Genomic DNA, 15,519 nt, shown 5'->3' with positions numbered 1-15,519 from the left:
TTAAAAATTGCTGTGTAACAATTATGTTGTCTCTGTTGAAAGCTAACGATAAATCTATTCAAAATGTGATTACTGTCAGCTGGTCCAATAGTAATATTCTTCCTAAACAGGAGTAGCTCTCAGCTGGGCAGTGAATTTGTTCAGTGATCATCACGCAGTCAGTATAGGCGACCATTTATCCTAGCCACTTGGCTTACGGAAACTTGACCTTGCAGAATTCAAAATTCACGAGCCAAAATTTGTTATCGGGGAATTTGTCATAAAAAACACTGAATCAACACACAGCAGCACATACAAATGCTGGTGGAACTCAGTAGGTCGAGCAGTATCTATGGAAAGGAATAAAGAATGGACACGAAAGAGAAGCCAAGATGGTTTGTTGTCCTACAGGTTCTAGGGTCCAGGACGTCTGAAAGGCTGCAGAAGATTTTCAAGAGTGAGGGTGAGCAGCAAGAAGCTATGGTGCACCTTGGCACCAATGACATAGGTCAAAAGGGGGAAAAGATCCTGTGCCCTGAGTATAGAGAGTTGGGGAAGAGACTGGAAAGCAGGACATCCAAGGTAGTAATTTCTCGAGTACACCCAGAACCAAATGCTAGTCAGGACAGGAATAGGATGATAGTACGGAGGATGAGTGGCTGAGGAAGTAGGGTAGGGGCAGGGATTCAGATTTCTGAGTCATTGAAATCTCTTCTGAGCAAGGTATGACCTGTACAGAAAGGAGGGGTTACATCTGAACCTGAGGGGGATCATATCTTTGTGGCAGTTTTGCAAGGCCAGAGTGAGGAATAGAGGAGCGAAGGGGGAGGGAGAAAATTACTAGAAGTTGGAGAAATCGATATTCCTATCACCAGGTTGGAGTCTAAGTAAGGTGTTGCTCTTCCAACCTGAGAGTGGTCTCATTGTGGTGGAAGTGGAGGCCCTAGACTGACTTGGTCTGAGGATAGGAAGTAAAGTGGCTGGCCACCGGGAGATGTCCATTTTTGTGAATGGAGTGGAAAGGCTTGACAAGCTGGTCTACCAATCTACATCGGGTTTCACCACTATAGAGTAGGCTGCATCAGGAGCACTGGATTCTGTAGAGGACCACTGTATTTGCAGGTGAAGTGTTGCCTCATCTGGAAGGACTGTCTGGGTGTCTGATGCGAGGTGAGGGAGAAGGTGAATGGGTAGGTGTTGTCCTTCTGCTTGCAGAGATGAGTGTTAGCAGGGAGGTTATTGGGAGGGACGAATGGGCTGGGGAATCATTGAGGGTGTGATTCCTGTGGACTGGCTGAGTAGGGGGAGAGAATTCTGTTACTTTCATTGCATGAGAAAGCTGGTCAATGATTTTGTTGAGTTGTACCATGTAAGGTTCATTTTAACATAGATGGCACTTTACCAATTTATTGTATGTATTCAGCCTTTCTCTATAACTGACCCCAGTGATTGCTCTCAAACAATAGTGTTCATCTTTTCTTTTTTAGCTACAACATAAAATGGCTGAAATTTGATTTTTTGAAATAGAGATTCCCTGTAATCTCATAAGAAACTGATTATTTGAAACTTTCCTGGTGTAACACACTGGTTAAGGTTTTTACTGCTTTGCTGTAGGTATTTCATTTTCGCATTTATGTAAGTCTGTTCTGCTTTTAGCATGTTTGGGTTTGAACTAAGGATAAGAGGCTATGTTGTTGAACCTAGGAATGTCGTGTCAGCCAATGAGGATGGTGGAATTGGGAGAAGGTTGTAGAGAACACTGCATGGAGAGGTTTTTGTGATGGACACTGGTGTGGGTTGAGATCTTTCTGGCGGGAGCTGGGAGAAGACAGGAGGAAAGATGGCTGAGGATGCTGTCCCTGTTGCACAAGATGCCTTGTGCAGATGAATGACTTCAAGGAGGAAATCTGTACTTCTGTGGGGGAGTCCGTTTGCTCGAGGTGGATTTCAAGCGACATTCGAAAGGTGATATGTGCTTTCATGCAGACCGTGGGTCCAGCATGCAAATTGAAGGCAACTTCAAGATGAGCTCCAACTTATGTGCACATTTGGATTGGGTTAACTGTAATGTGCTCTTTTATTTTTTTTTCTTTTCTTTTCCCTACTAATTGCTTGATAAAGCTGACATTTGTAAATATACTTTCTTTATAACTACATGGAGTGTATGATCTGTTATTTCTTGCTGACAGCTAATTGGTTGGGGGTAGTATTTAAACAGTATTCACACAGATCAGAGTTCAGGTGGTCAAGACATCCCAACTTCCTGAGTTTGGTGAGGCCCTAGACATATGGAGTTTGAGAAAGGTGGTTTTCTCACTGCTGAGTCCAATAGCTGTTAACAAGGGGCTTATGAGCTGTATCTCTTTGGTACCTGGATAATAATGGGCTTTCGCTGGGAGTAAAGAAATATGCATCATAAGAAATCCATTAATGTACTGTATATTATAATGTGTATTCCTGTCTGTACATTACAGCTCCTGTTTTAAGTTGTCAAAATTTTCTGTGTTGTGGTTGAATTTTTTATCAGACATAAGAGTGAAAGGTGAGAACTTCACTCAGAGGGTTGTGAGAGTTGGAATGAGCTACAAGCACAGGTGATGCATGTGAGCTCGATTTCAATGTTGAAGAGAAGTTCGGATAGGTAGATGGGTAGAGGGGATGTGGAGGGCTATGGTCATTGGGAATAGGCAATTTAGATAGTTTTTGCATGGACTAGATGGGCTGAAGGGCCTGTTTCTTTGCTGTACTAGTTTGATTCTATGACTCTATTAAAATGGTGGGTTCTTTTTCAAACCTTCCAACCTATTTTCTAATATTTATACAAACTGTTTATAACCACAGATCTTTAATCATGCTCCTCCTCTGTAGTTTGTGAGAGCTAACCTCATTTTGAAGTTTAAGGCTGACTGCAGATTATTATTGAATAGTGATAGTCATAGAGTTGGTGCATCATGTGAAGTGGTCATATGCTGCAACACTCGTGTAAGCATTGAATTCCAGGTTGTAGCTAATCTGTCTTTTTAAAAAAAAAGTACCTTTGTGACTTTTGTTTAGAGGTTTGGTTGTCCCTTGGTTGTTGAAGAATTGCTTAGTAGTTCATTATTGTTTCCTACCTTAAACTTTTACACTTTAGTCAAATCTTGCCAGAACCTTCTTTACTTCAAAAATAATTAACCCAGTTTTTTTCCATTTGACCTCGCAGATAAAATTCCTTACTCTCATCCCTGAATCCATTCTATTAAATATTTTTGCACCTGCTCTGGGCCATTCACGTCCTTCCCAAAGTACCACAAACAGTATTGAATAATACTCCAGTGGTTTAACCAGTGTCTTTTTTTTTAAACAGCTTCAACATAACTTCACTGTTTTATGCATCTTGGAGTTCCATAAGTTTTATTAACTATTACATGAATATTCCCCGATACTTTCAAGGAGTGTGCATATTTGCACTTGGGTCCCTCTGTTTCTATACACATTTTGAAATGGTTGACATCTTTAGCCTTGTTCTTACAAAGTCTTTTCTTTTGGAATATTATCAGTTGTTCCATGCCTGGAATCAAACTGCCTAATTGGGAACTGGTGCTCCAATTTTATGAAATGTATAGTATCATTCATGTTAAGTATCACAGTATCAGAGCCCTGACTCAGTTTACACTTTGTGTGTTTGTGAGCCCTTTGTAATTACCTGGCTTTCTGAATCGGTTAGTCATAAAATGTGGTCTGAACCTCATCTAAATCACAGTAACAGATAAACACAATCTGCTTAAACTAATAACACAAACAATTGTACTACTTCTCATCAATACTGAGTACACCATTTAAACAATCAGTCTAGGTTCAAAAATGTATGTGAACCTCTGGGGTAATGCCTTCTACAAAAGCTATTTGGAACCGGGTTGTTCCAATCAATGAGATGAGATTGGAACAGTGGGTTGTAGAGGTGCCCTGCCCTATAAAAAAAGAACCAAAGTCAGGTTACTGACAGAGCCTGCTCTTCTCAAGAAAGATCTGTGTATGTACACCATGCCTCAATCAAAACAACTTTCGGAGGACCTTGGAAGAAGAATTGCAGAGAAGTATGAAGCTGGAAAAGGCTATAAAAGCACTTCTGAATACCTGAGTGTTCATCAGTCCACAGTAAGAGAAATTGTCTACAAATGGAGGAAATTCAGTACTGTTGCTACTCTCCCTAGGAGTGAGTGTTCTGCAAAGATCACACCAAGAGCACAAGGTGCAATGCTAATGGAGGTAAAAAAGAACCCAAGGGTAACAACAAAAGACCTGTAGAAATCTCCAGAACTTGCTAAGGTCTCTGTTCATGTGTCCACTGAGAAAAGCAATGAACAAGATTGGTGTTCGTGGAAGGACACTATGGAGGAAACTGCTGCTGTCCCAAAAAAAAGCATTGCTGTACATTTCAGGTTTGCGAAAGACCACCTGGATGTTCTACAATGTTCTGTGGACAGATGAGATGAAAGTTGAACTCTTTAGCAGAGATGCATATTGCTATGTTTGGAGAAAAAAGGGCACTGCATATTAACACCAAAACCTCAACCCAACTGTGAAACATGGTGGAAGGAGCATCATGATTTGGGGCTGCTTTGCTGCCGCATGGCTTGGACAGTTTGTAATCATTAAAGAAACAATGAATTCAAAGTTGGAAAATGTCTTGATACAAGAGAAAGTCAGGGTAGCAGTCCATCACCTGAATTTGGATAATGCAACAAAACAATGATCCAAAAGACAATAGATCAACAACAGAATGGTTTAAAAATAAAATTTTTGTTTTGGAATGGTCGAGTCAAAGTCCTGACCTTAATGTTATAGAAATGTTGTGGAAGGACCTGAAGCTAACAGTTCATGCAAGGAAGCCCACTAACATTCCAGAATTGAAGCAGTTTAGGAATGGCCTAAAATTCCTCCAGCTGACGTGCAGGACTGTGCAACAGTTAATGGAAACGTTCGTTTGAAGTTATTGCTGAACAAGGGGTTCAGGCCAGTTACTGAATACAAAGGTTCACGTACTTTTGCCAACAAATACATGTAAAATTGGATCATTTTTCTCATTAAATAAATGAACAAGTATAATGTATTTTGTGCGGTTTTTAAAATTGGGTTCTCTTTATCTAGTTTTAGGACCTGCGTGAAGATCTGATCACATTTTAGGCCATATTTATGCAGAAATAGAGAATATTCTACAGGGTTCACAAACTTTCCAGCATTGTTATATGCACTGCATCTGGGAAATGTGCTCAGCTGTTTCTGTTACAGGGTGGTGAAGATTTTTTTTAGGTTTGGTCAGGTTACACGTCTTGTATTTGAATTGTTACTGCAACAAACTGTGTGCTAGATGAACACAGTGGATTAAGCAGCTTCTGTGGTGGGGTTGCAGGTGGTTTTGTTAAGGAATTTCAGGTCAAAACCCTGCATTAGGATATTTGAAATGTTTTTATCTGGGAAGAATGTTTCATCTGACCACAGTTTTTGATATATAACATGGTGTTACTAAAAATAAGAGGAAGGGAAACTAGCATACATTAGTCACCAGTAAGTTTTGAAGAGAAGATGTTTTGCATTTAGCAGAATTCTACAAATCAAAAAACCTAACCTTTAACATGCTACTTCAAGTTCTAATATTTGGCAGGGTTTAGGCATTCGTAATTGAATTAACAAGTATTCCATGATGAATCTGGGTTTGGCACTAGCTTGATAGCATAAGAAGGCAAATATCATTGCTATTAGCATTAATGGAATCAGAGGCAAGTCATTACCTGCAAGTAAACAGATGTTGGAAATATTCAGAATGGAAAGAGGAACAGTAACATTTTAAATTGTTGGTCTTTCATCAGAACTTAACAAACTGAGAAATCAAACATGGTTTAGAGAAGGAGGCGAAGGGGTGGAGAGAACAATGAGAATGTCTGTAATGGAGGGTGAATAGTGAAGTTGTTTGAGTGAGGCTTAATAATTACAGGTGATTTGTCAAAACAAAAATCATGCTGGAGCTGTAAGACACAAAAATGCTGCATTTTGTTGTAAATTTGACATAAAACAAGGCTGGAAATAGTAAGTCAGCCAAAAAACATAAGAAATGTGAGCAGAGGTTGGCCATTTGGCTTCGAGCTAACACCACTATTCAACACGATCATGATTGTTTTTTTTTCAACCACTCATTTCTATGGGCTGAAGTTCCCACTTGCTTCAAAAAGGCAACAATTATACCAGAGCCGAAGAAGCATAATGTGAGCTGTCTTAATGACTATTGCCCGGTAGCGCTCACATCTACGGTGGTGAAATGCTTTGAGATGTTGATCATGACTAGACTGAACTCCTGCTTCAGCAAGGACCTGGACCCATTGCATTTTGTCTATCACCACAACAGCAGGTGCAATTCCAATGGTTTTTCACATGGCCTTCAAACACCTGGACAATACAAACACCCATGTCAGGATGCTGTTCATCGATTATAGCTCAGCATTGAGCATCATCATTCCCACAACCCTGATTGAGAAGTTACAGAACCTCGGCCTCCGTACCTCCCTCTGTAGTTGGAGCCTTGACTTCCTAACTGGAAGACCACAATCTGTGCGGATTACTGACAACATCTCCTCCTTGCTGACGATCAAAACTGGTGCGCCTCAGGAGTGTGTACTTAGCCCACTGCTCTATTCTCTCTATGCCCATGACAGTGTGGCTCGTCATAGTTCAAAATTTGCTGATGATACAACTATTGTTGGTAGAATCTCAGATGGAGATGAGAGGGCGTACAGGAGCGAGATAAGCCAACTAGTGGAGTGGTGTCGCAGCAACAGCCTTGCACTCAGTCAGTAAGCTAAAAGAGATGATTGTGGACTTCAGGAAGGGTAAGACGAAGGAACACATACCAATCCTCATAGGGGATCAGAAGTGGAGAGAGTGAGCAGTTTTAAGTTCCTGAATGTTGAGACCTCCGAAGACCCAGCCTGGTCCCAACATATCGATGCAGTTATAAAGAAGGCAAGACAGCGACTATACTTCATTAGGAGTCTGAAGAGATTTGGCATGTCAACAAATACACTCAAAAGTTTCTACACATGTACTGTGGAGAGCATTCTGATAGGCTGCATCACTGTCTGGTATGGGGCGGCTACAGCACAAGACCGAAATAAGCTGCAGCGGGTTGTAAATTTAGTTGGCTCCATCTTAGGTATTAGCCTACAAAGTACCCAGGACATCTTCAGGGAGCAGTGTCTCAGAAAGGCAGCGTCCATTATTAAGGACCTTCGGCATCCAGGGCATGCCCTTTTCTCACTGTAGGAGTTACAGAAGCCTGAAAGCGCACACTCAGTGATTCAGGAACTGCTTCTTCCCCTCTGCCATCCGATTCCTAAATGGACATTGAACCTGTGAACACTACCTCAATTTTTAAATATATTATTTCTGTTTTTTGCACAATTTTTAATCTATTCAATATACGTACGTTGTAATGGATTTATTTATTATTATTTTTTCCCTCTTCTATATTATGTATTGCATTGAACTGCTGCTGCTGTTAACAAACTTCACGACACATGCTGGTGATAATAAAGTTAATTCTGATTTTATTTATATTGAAGTACAGCGCAGAATAGGCCCTTATGACCCTTCAAGCCGCGCTGCCCAGATATCCCTCGATTCATCCTAGCTTAATCGTGGGACAATTTACCAGTTAACCTACCAAACGGTACATCTTTGGACTGTGGGAGGAAACTGGAGCGCCCAGAGGAAAACCATGCGGTCACGAGGAAAAGATACAAACTCCTTACAGGCAGTGGTGGGAATTGAATCTGGGTTGCTGGTACTGTAAAACGTGGTGCTAACCTTTAACACTACTATGCTGCACTTCCCCGCCTCCCAATCCCTTTTCTCCTCCTCATCTTCCTCTGGTGCCCCTCCTTTTTTCCTTTCTCCCATGGTCTATACTCCTCTCAGATTCCTTCTTCAGCCCTTTACCTCTTTCACCTATCACCTCTCAGTTTCTTACTTCAGCCCCTTTCCCCATCTTCCAAGTCACTTCGTTTCATCTATCACTTGCCAGCTTGTACTCTTCTCCCCTCCTCCATCCTTTTATTTTGGCTTCTTCCCCCCTTTTTTCTAGTCTTGATGAATTATCTCAGACCGAAACATTGACTGTTTATTCCCCTCGGTGGATACTACCTGACCTGCTGAGTTCTACCAGCATTTTGTGTGTGTTGCTCTGGATTTCCAGCATTTGAAAAATCTCTTGTGCTCATGGTATAATCAAAGACCCCACTCATCCCAGAGATTCTCTCTTCCCACTTCTCTCATCGGGCAGAAGGTACAAAAGCCTTGAAAGCATGTACCACAAAGCTCAAGGGCAGCTGGTGTCACATTATTATATTCTTGAACAGACCTCTTGTACAATAAAACAGACTCTTGGCCTTATAATCTACCCTGTTCTGACCATGCATTTTATCGTTTACCTGCAATGTAATTTTGATAGCTTTATCCTTCATTGTTATTGGTTCACCTTTTTCTAGCTCAGTGCACACTGTACTGACTTGATCCATATGAAGTGCACAAGATGAGCATTTCCCTGTATGTTGGTATATGTGACAATAATATACGAAGATACTCAACCATGACCCTTCTTCTGGCTAGCTTTTCATCTGCACACATCCAGAGCCTGGCCAAGTGTATCCTAACCACCTGCTGATTCCTGCAGTATTTTGTGTATATTGTATCATATAACTAATAGAAGATCAATAATTGAACAACTAAAATTAAAATGAACCACTGAAGAGAAACTTTGGCCCAGGCCCTAAATTCATTAGTAATTATCATAAAGAATCACAAGAACTTCATGATGATGGTTCAACAGATGTGTACAAATGAATTTTCAAAACCATTTTGTAAAATATAATTTGCATATACATCAGGGATGTATGCTTAGCCCACTGCTCTTCTCTGTTTATACCCATGACTTTCTGGCTAGGTATAGCTCAAATGCCATCTATAAATTTGCTGATGATTCAACCATTGTTGGTATAATCTCAGATGGAGATGAGAGGGCGTACAGGAGTGAGATATATCAGCTAGTTGAGTGATGTTGCAGCAATGACCTCACACTTGACGTCAATAAGGCCAAAGAGCTGATTGTGGACTTCAGGAAGGGTAAGATGAGGGAGCACAAACCAATCCTCATAGAGGGATCAGAAATGGAGAGTGAGCAATTTCAAGTTCCTGGGTGTCAAGATCTCTGAGGATTTAACCTGGTCCCAATATATCACTTCAGCTATAAAGAAGGCAAGACAGTGGCTATATTTCATTAGGAGTTTGAGGAGATTTGGTTTGTCACCTAAAACATTCAAACTTCTACAGATGACCTGTGGAGAGCGTTCTGACAGGCTGCATCACTGTCTGATTTGGGACAGGTCTATTGCACAGGATTGAAGTAAGCTACAGAAAGCTGTAAAATTAGTCAGCTCCATCTTGGGTACTTGTTTCCGTAGTATCTAAGACGTCTTCAAAGAACGATGCCTCAGAAAGGCAGTGTCCATTATTAAGGACCCCCATCACCCAGAACATGTCCTCTTTTCATTGTTACTGTCAGGAATGAGGTGCAGAAGCCTGAAGGCACGTACTCAGCGATTCAGGAACAGCTTTTTCCCCTCTGCTATCTGATTCCTAAATGGACATTGAACCTATGAACACTACCTCACTTTTTAAAAAATATTTTTGTTTTTGCGCCATTTTAAATATATTAAACCTGATTCTGATTCTTGAAGAAATGGGAATGTGTGATTACAAGACCTCTGGTACTTGAATAGATTATTGGATGTTGAGTAGATGCTTGTGGTCAAATCTTAGAGATCAATATCAGGATAATTGTTTTTTCTTGTATATAAATAAATGGATTAGTGTTCATGGATACTGCTTTGAATTTTATGGATACTACAAAACTTGACAATACAGCAGTGGGTAGGATTTTAGTAAGCTAAAGGTTAAGAGGGAGTCTTGAGAATCAAATTGAAGAGGACAAATTTACCTAATGCATATAAAGCAATTATGTTTGAGGTGATGTATTTTAGTGGAGCATCGTGGAAAATTGGTGTAATGTAATGATTCTGGTTTGAAGTTCTACCAGAACAGCTTTGTGTATTTTTAAAACTTGGATGATGTCATGATAAATCAATTAAGAAATAAATGGGGAACTGGGCATTGTAAGTAGACACATTGAATACAAGGAGATTATGCCATATCTCTAAGAACCACGATAAGTGACTAGGAAATCTTCTGAGATAGAAGGAATGTGAAGGCCTTCAATGCTAGGTTTACCAGAAAGTTGCTAGAGCAGAGGTTCTTTAATTAAATGGAACATTCAAAGAAACTAAAATAATCTTCCAAATAGAGAAGGTTAACAGAATATCTGAATTAAAGATTAAAAATTGAGATGTTTTGCTGGCACAGGCAGGGAAAACCCATTCTATCATGTGTGTTGATAAGAACCTTGGGATTTAAAATAGAACCTTCCTGGCCTGCTAAGGTCCTCCAGCATTTTGTGTGTTTTACCTGTAAAGGTATTGGGAGCTGAGCTTACGGAAAGTTTCAGAGGGTAATTTCTCAGTTTTCTAAAAGGGGAGGATTCAGAAAACAGGAAACTGCTGGCCATTGATGTTTACATGTGTCATAGGAAAAATATAATTTTATAGCAGTACATTTAACAAATTTTAAGTAGGTAAAATCTGTGTTTTCCCATTTCGTACTCATTCCATTTTAATACCAAGGGTCTTAGTTACTGACCCACTTGACAAACGAATGGAATCTCCCTGTCTGCTCCATCAAAACATCTCAAATTTGAATCTTTTACTGTTTGATTAATTTGTTGTAATTCCTGGAAGAAGTGACTTGATTTGGATGTAAGGGAACTAGTGTATCTATATTGTAGTTGGATTGCCAGAAGGCAAGCTTGTGGTGCAAGAATTAATGTAGTGGTGTAGATTGAAGATTGGCCAAAAGAAACCAATGAATAGGCACAAATCGAGTAAAATGTGCTGTGTGCTGCAGGCATTAGTCTTTTACAATTTATATACTGACATCAATGGAGATATTGAGGCAACATGTTCGAAAATGAATTGAAAAGGACTGGAGGACATTCACTGAAATGAATGGATAAATGATGTACAATATGGGAAATCGTGGCATTGTCAATTTTGGCAGGAAAACTATAAATAACATATAAATGTTAAGATTTTTCAGAACTCTGTGATGAAGAAGGATCTTTCAAAGTGTTTAAAGTCCTTAGGAGGTTTACTAGACCATCACCTGGAACAGTTGGATTGTATCATGAAGAAAAATTGAATGGGCTAAGTTTGTTTCCATTGGAGTTTAGGAGAGTGTGTGCGGAAGGTCTTGATGGAATAACTGTGAAGAAGATAATTCTTCCTGTGAGAAAAACAAGACCTGAGGATCGTTGTTGTAAGAATAAATGGTCAAAATTTAAGACAAGATGGTGTGATTTTTTTTTTGTCTCTGTAAAGGATTATGATCTTACGGAACCTCCTTCCTTATAAGGTGGAGTTTACTTAGATAGATAAGAACACGGTTATCAGACTAACAGAAGATGCTGGAAATCCTCAGCAGGTTTGTTGCATCCGTGGAAAGAAAAACTGTTAATGTTTCAGGTTGAAGACCCTTTGGAGTATTTTCTAACTTTGTGTCGGATTTTCAGCATTTGTCATCTTTTCTGCTTTGCAGTGGATCATCCATGGTACTGAATGGCAGAGCAGGCTTGAGTGGCCTCCAATTCTTCTGTTCTTATTTCTTATGTTTCGGAGACATGTCTAGCTGAATGAGCTTCATTAGCAGTTTAAGATCTTGTGAATCAGATGACTGGAATCTCTAATTATATTAAAATTTAGCATTTCTTCCAGTATCTAAATTCTGGAGCTCCCTCCAGTGGCAACAAGCCAGCAGCAATTTTCTCCTTTGTTGTATTGTGCATTCTGTAATTTGTATCCAGACATCAAAAAGATGGCATCTTATAAATATATGAAATTTTTCATCAGTACTTATTTTTTTAAACCATGGGTACTCCACTTGATAATATAACGCTACTGTTTGTGTCAGCCACGAAACTTGGAACACTTCCTTGTGTCTCTTTTCTCCATTAAACAGTTTTTTTTCTGTTTGAGTTTGTCCATTAGTTCCAGTATGATATTGTAAAAATTTAATTACTTTGCGTTAACTTTCTAAATACAATTATGCAAATTGAAGACTATCATGTCACCATTCAGTGCTTAATCTCATCCTGCCGATATACCTCCGAAGAGTATGCATCATTTATTGCCATTTTCTACAACATTTCTAATTTTTACTCTAAATTCATTCAACTTTGAATATAATCTTTTTTTCATATCCCTTGTGTGTCCCAAGAGATGTAAAATTTGGGATTAAAATTTTTTCAAGAGCAGTTCAATGATCATTGAATGATCTTTATGAGAAATGGCAGGGGCATTCCAAACAAAATAATATTAACATTTAACAATATATGTATATGGACAGTGGCTGGATTGTACTGGAAATGTAAAATAAATATGTGAAATTATTTTGATAGCATTATATCAGTCAGAAATCAGGTTTATTATTGTGAACTTTGTTTTGCAGCATCGGTTCAATGCAAAACATTAAAAATTACCATTAACTTACAAAAAAAACCGAATAGTGAGGTAGTGTAATGGGAAGAAAAGAAGGCATGCCCTGAACAGTGAGGGTCTTTAATGATGCATTGCATCTTTTGAAGATATCCTCAATGGTGGGAGGATTGAGCTTATAAAGTGCTAAGTCTCAACCTTTTACAGCCTCTAGCTCTTGTATTGGAGCCCCCTATACAACGTGGTGATGCAATCAGTCAGAATTCTCCCTACTGTACATATGTAGAAATTTGATTGTCTTTGGTGACACACAAAATCTCAAACTCCGAAGGAAGTACAGCCATTGGCTTACCTCTTTGTGATTGCATCAGTGTTTTGGGCCCAAAATAGGTTGCCTTGAAGCTGCTTACTCTTTCCACTGCTGACACTTCAACGGGGACTGGAATATGTTCTCCCAATGTTCCTTTCCTCTAGTTAGATTCTGGAATGGTTCTGGAGGACTGGAAAATTGCAAATGTCACACTACTCTTCAAGAAGGAGGGTAGGCAGAAGAAAGGAAATTATAGGATAGTTAGGCTGACTTCAGTGGTTAGGAAGATATTGGAGTCCATTATTAAGGATGAAGTTTTGGGGTGCTTGAAGGTGCATAATAAAGTAGGCCAAAGGCAAATCTTGCCTGACAAATCTGTTGGAAATTTTTGAGGAAAATGGGGTTGCTTAACAAGATAAGAACCCATGGTATTACAGGAAAAATACTAGCATGGATAGATGATTGGCTGACTGGCAGGAAACAAAGAGTGAGAGTAAAGGGGCCTAATCTGGTTGTCTGTAAGTGACTATTGGTATTTAGCAGGGCTCAGTATTGGGACCACTTTTCACATTACATATCAAATACTTAGATGAAGTAATTGATGCCTTTGTGGCTAAGTTTGCGAACAATGTGAAGATAAATGGACGGGCAAGTAGTGTTGAAGGAGCAGGGAGTCTGCAGAAGGGCTTAGACAAGTTGGAAGAGTGGGCAAAGAAGTGGCAGATGGAACATAGTATAGGAAAGTGTATGGCCATGCACTTGGATAGGAGGAATACAGGTGTAGACTATTTTGTGAATGGGGAGAAAATTCAAAAGTCAAAGGCGCAAAGAGACTTGAGAGGCTTTGTGTAGATTCCCTAAAGTTTAACTTGTAAGGAAATGCTATGTTAGCATTCATTTTGAGAGGACTGGAAGATAAGAGCAAGGATTTGATACAAGGCTTTATAAGGCATTGGTCAAACTGCATTTGGAGTATTTGAGCAATTTTGGGCCCCTTATCTAAGGAAAGAAGTCTGTCATTGGAGAGAGTCCATACAAGGTTCACAAGAATGATTCCAGGAATGAAAGGGTTTATATATGAGGTGTGTTTGATAGTTTTGAGGTTGTATTTGCTGGAATTTAGAAGAATGAGGGTGGATCTCAGTGAAACCTATCAAATATTGAAAGTCCTGGTTAGAGTGGATGTAGAGAGAATGTTTCCTATAATGGGCGAGTCTAAGACCAGAGGGCACAGCCTCTGAATAGAGGGACGTAGGTTTAGAATAGAGATGAGGAATTTCTTTAGCCCAAGAATGCTGAATCTGTGGAGTTCATTGCCACAGATGGCTATGGTGACCAAGTCATTGAGTATATTTGAAGTGGAAGTTGAAAGGTTCTTGGTTAGTCAGGGTGTGAAAGGTTACAGTGAGAAGGCAGGAGAATAGGATTGAGAGGGTTAATAAATGAGCCATTATTGAATGGTGGAGCAGACTTGATGGGTTAAGTGGCTTTATTCTGCTCCTCTTATCATCCTATGGTCTAATTGTTCTTTGGTCTTGCTGACATTGAACATAGAAATCTACAGCACATTGCAGGCCCTTCTGCCCACAATGTTGTGCCGACCATGTAATCTACTCTAGAAACTGTGTAGAATTTACCTAGTGCATAGCCCTCTATTTTTCTAAGCTCCATGTATCTATCTAAGATGTTCTTAAAAGACCCTATTGTATCCACCTCTACCACTGTCACTGGCAGTGCATTCCACACACCCACCACTCTCTGTGTTTAAAAAAAAATTGCCTCTGACATCCCCTTGATAACTATTTCTAAGCACCATAAAACTACGCCCCTTATGTTAGCCATTTCAGCCCTGGAAGAAAGCCTCTGACTGTCCACATGATCAATGCCTCTCATCGTCTTATGCACCTCTATCAGGTCACCTCTCATCCTTCATCGCTCCAAGGAGAAAAGGCCAAGTTTACAACCTATTCTCATAAGGTTCGCCCTTCAATCCAGGCAACATCCTTGTAAATCTCCCCTGCACCCTCTATAGTATCCACATCCTTCCTGTAATGAGGTGACCAGAACTGAACACAGTACTCAAAGTGTGGTCTGACCAAGGTCTTGTATAGCTGTAACATTACCTCATGGCTCTTGAACTCAGTCCCATGGTTGATAAATGCCAACATGCCATATACCTTCTTAACAACATTGTCAACCTGCGTAGCAGCTTTGAGTGTCCTATGGACACGGATCCCAAGATCTCTCATCCTGCACACTACCAAGAGTCTTACCATTAATATTATACTCTGTCTTCAGATATGACCTACTAAAATGAACCACTTAACCTACCAAAAAGAAAAACATTGAGTGCAGTGTTGTTTGAACACCACTTAAGCAGCCATTCTCTCTCACTCCTGTATACCTCCGTCACCATGTGAGGTTCTGTTGTCAACAGTGATTTCATCAGCGAATTTATAGACAGTGTGTAAGCTATGCCAGGCCAAGCAGTCAAGAGGGACAGAGTAGAACAGTGTGTTAAGCACACATCTTTGAGGTGTGACTGTGTTGATAGTCGGTGATTAGGAGATACTAATATGGATCTGCGCTGACTGTGGT

The 15,519-nt window shown here is 39.9% G+C and overlaps 1 protein-coding gene across 5 annotated transcripts in view; it reads left to right on the top strand.

Annotated features, from left to right (window-relative positions):
* mark3a (MAP/microtubule affinity-regulating kinase 3a) overlaps positions 1-15,519 on the top strand; it is a 178,579-nt gene that overhangs the window by 53,379 nt on the left and 109,681 nt on the right. The window lies entirely within an intron of this gene.

Source organism: Mobula birostris, chromosome 1, assembly GCF_030028105.1.
Source record: "Mobula birostris isolate sMobBir1 chromosome 1, sMobBir1.hap1, whole genome shotgun sequence".
Taxonomy (NCBI): domain Eukaryota; kingdom Metazoa; phylum Chordata; class Chondrichthyes; order Myliobatiformes; family Myliobatidae; genus Mobula; species Mobula birostris.
This window is presented reverse-complemented; position numbering and strand designations above follow the sequence as displayed.